A 6,174-nucleotide genomic window follows, 5' to 3' on the forward strand; every position below is an offset into this window, starting at 1 on the left:
GGGGCTTGATTAACTCAGGTGTCCGGGGTTCTGAAAACAGGATGGGTGGGGGTGGGGGATGACCCAGCATTTCTGGATCTAGGATTCTGGACCCCCCAAAACCCCTCCTCTCCCAGACTCAGGAGTCTACACTCCTCACCTCCCACTTGCCCTGAGGACCAGGGGTCTGGCCTCCAGCCTCCCCTCCGGGAGTCCCACCCTCCAGGACCTAGGAATCCAGAGTCCCAAGTTCTCAGAGCATCAGGCATCCAACTCCCTTTCCCTATCATAGCAAAAAAATTCCTGGACCCAGAGCCAGGTATACAAGTTCAAAGTCCCCTCCTCAAAAAGACCCCACATTTCTGTGACAGTTACACACCCAGTCTTGCCCTGGTCCGTCCTCATCCCTCTCTCTTCCCTCTGTTCCTCTTGGGATCCTTCTCCCAGCACAGCAGCAGAAGCATCTCCCGACCTCACCACTCATCCCAAGAGGACCCAAGCCTCCCTCTGCTTGAGTTTAAACCAGCTGGCATCTCCCAAGCCCCTGCCTCGAGGTCAGCCCCAGGCCGAGCAGTGCTGGGCATGTGGCACTGACTGCTGGCCTCCTGGCACTCACAGTCCAGTGAGGGAGACAGACCCGTCCCCAGACAGTGATGACCCAGAGTGGGCAGAGCTGAGATTGAGGGGATAGGGGGCAGACCAGGGGGATGAGGAGCCAGGAACAGACGGCTGACCCAGCTGGGGAGGTCAGGGAGGGCTTCCAGGAGGAGGGGACATGGAAGATGAGTCTGAAAAGATGAGGAAATGGTGTCTTAGTGTAAACAGAGCATGCGTCACAGATTGAGTTCCAAGCAACAGAAGCCTCCTCAGGGGCAGAAAGGAAATCGATTGAGGACCTGGATCCATCAGAGATTCCCAGGAGTGATGAGAGAAGCAGGACTGGAACGGGATCAAGAACAAGACGGGCAGCTGGCCTCCAATCAGAGCCCAGCCACCATCACACCACAGCCCAGGGCTGGCGAGGCGACCCTGGTGCCCGACGACCGCTGGCCCCTGGTCGGTCCTCTTGCTGCCTCTGCTGCCCCAGAAACAGGCTGTGCCTTCTAGCCACTGGGTGGGACGGATTGCACCAGAACTCGCGAACCACAGCGATAGCGTTCTCATGGCTCTCAGCGGCCTTGGGCCAGGATTTGGGGAAGGACTCAGTTGGGTGGTTTGGGCTCAGGGGCTTGGAGCGGGGTAGCGGGGGTGGGCGGGGGTGGGCGGGGGTGGGTGAGGGGAACAGTATCCGCCTCTGCAGTCCCAGGCCTCACCTTTGGGAGCTCCACACTTGCTAGTTTGCACTTTCCCACAGCAAGGCTGCCTCCAGGTAGTCAGACTGCTTTATGGTGGCCGAAGGCTTCATGGAGAGTATTCCAGTGAGCCAGGCAGAAGCTCTGTGGCTCTTCCTGCCTAATCTTGGGAGTCCTGGGGTGTATCACTTCTGCCACTTTTTTTTTTTCTGTCTTTTTAGGGCCACACCCGCGGCATATGGAGGTTCCCAGCCTAGGGGTTGAATCGGAGCTGCAGCTGCCGGTCTACACCACAGCCACAGCAACACCAGATCCCAGCCACATCTGCGACCCACACCGCAGCTCATGGCAATGCTGCGTCCTTAACCCACTGAGGGAGGCCAGGGATCAAACCTGCGTCCTAATGGATACTGGTCAGATCTGTTCCCGTTGAGCCACAACAGGAACTCCATTTCTGCCACATTCTAATAGTTACATGTGAGTCACAAAACAGCACAGATTCTAGGAGGGGGCTTGGACCCCACCTCCCAGTGGAAAGATCGTCAAGCTGACAGCAGAGGAGCGTATGGGGCGGGAGCTATTGTTACCGCCATCTTTGTTTTTTGTCTTTTGGGGGCCACACCTGTGGCCTGTGGAGGTTCCCAGGCTAGGGGGTGAATCAGAGCTGCAGCTGCTGGTCTACACCACAGCCACAGCAACATGGAATCTGAGCCATGTCTGCAACCTACGCCAGAGCTCATGGCAATGCCTGATCCTTAACCACTGAGTGAGGCCAGGGATCAAACCCATATCCTCATGGATGATACTACTCAAGTTCTTAACCCACGGAGCCACATGGGAACTCCCATTGCCGCCATCTTTGAAATGTCCCAGCCGCCATGGCCGGCATAGGCTAGCCAGCCTGTGTTTCTTCTTTAGCACTGTTAGCCCCTGATTCCTCAGTATAGCAGGATGTGTAGCAAGATTCACCAAACGCAGGTTACCTGAGAGACAACAGAGATGGGAAAGCACCTGTCCTTACTGGGTTCAACAAAGGGCAAGAGGCTTTCAGGTGGCAGGGACTTTTTTTAAGTCGGGGGAGGGGGTGCAGATGCTAGCTAACCCTCCCCCAAAGTCCGCTACAATCCACCCTTTTTTTTGTCTTTTTGCCTTTTCTAGGGCCGCTCCCGCAGCATACCGGGGGGGGGGGGGGGGGTCCCAGGCTAGGGGTCCAATCGGAGCTGTTGCTGCCAGCCTACACCAGAGCCACAGCAATGCGGGATCCGAGCCGGAATCTGCAACCTACACCACAGCTCCCGGCCACACCGGATCCTTAACCCACTGAGCGAGGCCAGGGATTGAACCCGCAACCTCACGGTTCCTAGTCGGATTCGTTAACCACTGTGCCATGACAGGAACTCCCAATCCACCCTTTTGAATGGTCGACCTCAGTATGTAGCCTTCGCTCTGTACTTACATTCTCTTCCCCCACAAGTTCTTATCCATGCTCTCCCTGCACAACTAACTCTTGCACAACTAGAAAGGCATCACACTGCCCCCCAGACAACACAAATTTTCAGTCATTATATTTTGCAAATGCACCTCTGGAATCAATGGGGGACAGATATTCCCCCCGCCAAATGCGTCACAACCTCCATATTCCCCAAGCTATGAAGTAGTTTTAGAGTAAATGGTCCCACAATGTATGTAAGATAATGGGATAAAGAAAAGACTGGGCAGGGAGTTCCCATTGTGGCTCAGCAAGTTAGCAACCCAACTAGTATCCATGAGGATGTGGGTTCTATCCCTGGCCTTGCTCAGTGGGTTAAGGATCCAGTGTTGCATTGTCACGAGCCGCAGTGTAGGTTGCAGATATGGCTCGGATCCAAGTTGCTGTGGCTATGGCTGTGGTGTAGACTGGCAGCTGCAGCACCTATTGGACCCCTAGCCTGGGAACTTCCATATGCCTAAACTAAAAAAAAAGAAAAGAAAAGATTGGGCCAAGTTCCCACTATGGCACAATGAAGCACCGGGACACAGGTCCGATCCCTAGCTCAGCACAATGAGTTAAAGAATCCAGGAGTTCCCGTCGTGGCGCAGTGGTTAACGAATCCGACTAGGAACCATGAGGTTGCGGGGTCGGTCCCTGCCCTTGCTCAGTGGGTTAACGATCCGGCGTTGCCATGAGCTGTGGTGTAGGTTGCAGACACGGCTCGGATCCCGCGTTGCTGTGGCTCTGGCGTAGGCCCGTGGCTACAGCTCCGATTCAACCCCTAGCCTGGGAACCTCCATATGCCGCGGGAGCGGCCCAAGAAATGGCAACAACAACAACAACAACAAAAAGAAAAAAAAAAGACAAAAAAAAAAGAATCCAGCATTGCCACAGAGGTCACAGCTACAGCTTGGATCTGATCCCTGGCCTGGGAACTCCACACGCCCTGGGACAGCAAAAAAAAAAGATAATGCTTGTTCATTAAAATGTATCAGTATCTACATAGGCGACAGCAAGGATGGAATACATTGATTCCATAGATACTTAGCTTCTCCTCATGCCAAGCACTGTTCTAGGCACTGGGGAGACAGCGGTGAACAAAACAGAGTTTTTGTTCTCTTGATGCTTCTGTTCTGAGCGAGACACTAAAAAATGAGATAGAGGAAGTAGTCTGGCTGAGCTAGCAAGGGATGCTGTGCAGCAAGTGAGAAGGGGAGCTGTTGCAGGAAAGAATGGCCCAGCAGCAGGAAAAGCACGTGCAAAGGCCCTGAGGCTGGAACATGCCTGGTGTTGGAGGATGCACATGGAAGCAAAGAGACCAAAGTGGCAGGAGATAGGAAAGGAGGGGGAAATGGGGGGGGGGGGTCAGGGAGGTAATGTAACCAGATCCGGGACCTTGTGCACCATGCAGGCAACTGCAGCATTTCCTCTGAGTGAGGGGAGCCACGGACAGGTTCTGAGCAGAAGAGTGACAGGGGCTGACTCACATTTTAATGGGATCCCTCCGGCTGTTTTGTAGCAATAAATTGTAGGGGACAAAGTCTGATGATATTTCAGTGCTAGTTTCTGCAAGTCTGCTAGGAACCCAGGAGCCGCGCTGGTATTTATCACTTCCCTTCTTCACACACTCAGGTAATCCTCCCTCACCTAGAACCTCAGCTCGTTGGGGCTTGAGGAAGGTGGAAAGGGGGTGCTGTTGAGAGGGGGCCCATCAGCCCAAGCAGTGGGTGCATGAGCTGGGGGCCAGAGGGGCCAGAGGAGCCATGGTGCCTGCAGTCACTGTGTGTAAGCTGGGTCCACAAGTTTGCACAGAGCAGTCTGGGTAGGATTTGCAAGGATCTGAATGCCCCTGGGCTGGTGCCTTGCAAACCTTCCCCTCCCCCTGGGCTGGTGCCTTGCAAACCTTGCTTTGTGTCTGGCCTGTGCTGGGCAGTGCTGCAGACACAACCATGACAGAAACAGCCCTGACCCTACCCTTTTTTCTTTCTTTTTTTTTTTGTCTTTTTGGAGCCACACTGACTTGGTGAGTCGGTGAGTCTGGGATTCCATGATTCACTTTAACCAAGCCATGGAAGCCATCACCCATAATGGGACAACCACCATCATATACCATCTTCTTTTTTTTTCTCTAGGGCCGCACCTGCGGCATATGGAAGTTGCCAGGCTAGGGCTTGAATCGGAGCTACAGCTGCCAGACACAGCCACAGCCACGCCAGATCCTAGCAGGAGCAGCATCTGTGACCTACACCACAGCTCACTGCAACACTGAATCCTTAACCCACTGAGCGAGGCCAGGGATGGAACCTGCATCTTCGTGGAAGGGTTTGTTACTGCTGAGCCACAATGGAAACTCCCAGCCCTGGCCCAATCCTTAACGACTCACGGTTCAGTGGGGGAGGCAGACCCGTCCCCAGAGGGACGATCCGGAGTGGGCAGAGCCCAGAGGGGGCTGCTGACCCAGCTTAGGGGAACCAAGGAGGGCTTCCTGGTGGAGGGGTGGTGCACCTCATACTAAAAGATCACTTTTCCCTCTATAACAATTGCCCTTCTGTATGGACAAAGTAGTCTTAACCAGTCTGACTGATAACTCCCAGGCCAACCTGTAACCTAAGCCTTCCCGGGTGTCTTACCACTGACCCCCACCCCTGTCTGAGCAGAGGCCAGGGGAAGATCTCCCCAAAGGACCAGTTGCTCCCACCCTGACCAGTGTTGAGGGCTAGCTTCTCCAGGGTAACCAGTGACATCTCTCCCCCAACCCCATCCCACCCCTGCCAGCATCTGGGGATTTTGTCCCAATCAGGCCTGGCCTGTGAGGAGCCTTGGACCGTCTGATCTGTGATCCAAATCTGACCCTTCCGTCTGACCCTTCCATCTGACCCATGGCCACGGCAGAGGTTGGGGGGGGGGCGCCTCCTCCCTTCCCTCAGGTGCCCTGGCCTGCTCCCCTCCCCCACTCACCTGCTCCTGCCAGCCTGATTCTCCTCCCCTCCCCCCCCAAGGTTGGGAGGGAGGCAAGGGGAGAGAAAGGGAGGAAGGGGGGGTGGCATTCCTGGGATTCCCTGGATGGAGGGAAGAGAGGGAGGGCCCTGGGGAAGAGAGCGGAGGCAAGAGCACCCCACAGCCCCAGCCCTGCCACCCTCACAGAGGCCTGGGCAGACCCGGGGTGTGGAAGACGGGTAGATTCCCCTGGAGACCGAACTGGTGGGTTCCAGGCCACTGGTCAGACAGCAAAGCAGCCCAGAGCACCAGCCACTGGGGAGGCCGCACAGGGCGTACTGGGAGAAGCTGTTCTAGGCCACTGGTCAGGCTGGGGATTGCCGGTGGTAGGGGGCGAGGCCAGTGCAGGCCACTGGTCCTGGACCGGGGCGAGCCCAGGCCACTGGCCATAGTGGGAACGAGTCGTCTGCTCAGAATGAGGAGAAAGTCCGCTGT

The sequence above is a fragment of the Phacochoerus africanus genome, chromosome 8, assembly GCF_016906955.1.
Source record: "Phacochoerus africanus isolate WHEZ1 chromosome 8, ROS_Pafr_v1, whole genome shotgun sequence".
In the NCBI taxonomy this organism is placed as follows: domain Eukaryota; kingdom Metazoa; phylum Chordata; class Mammalia; order Artiodactyla; family Suidae; genus Phacochoerus; species Phacochoerus africanus.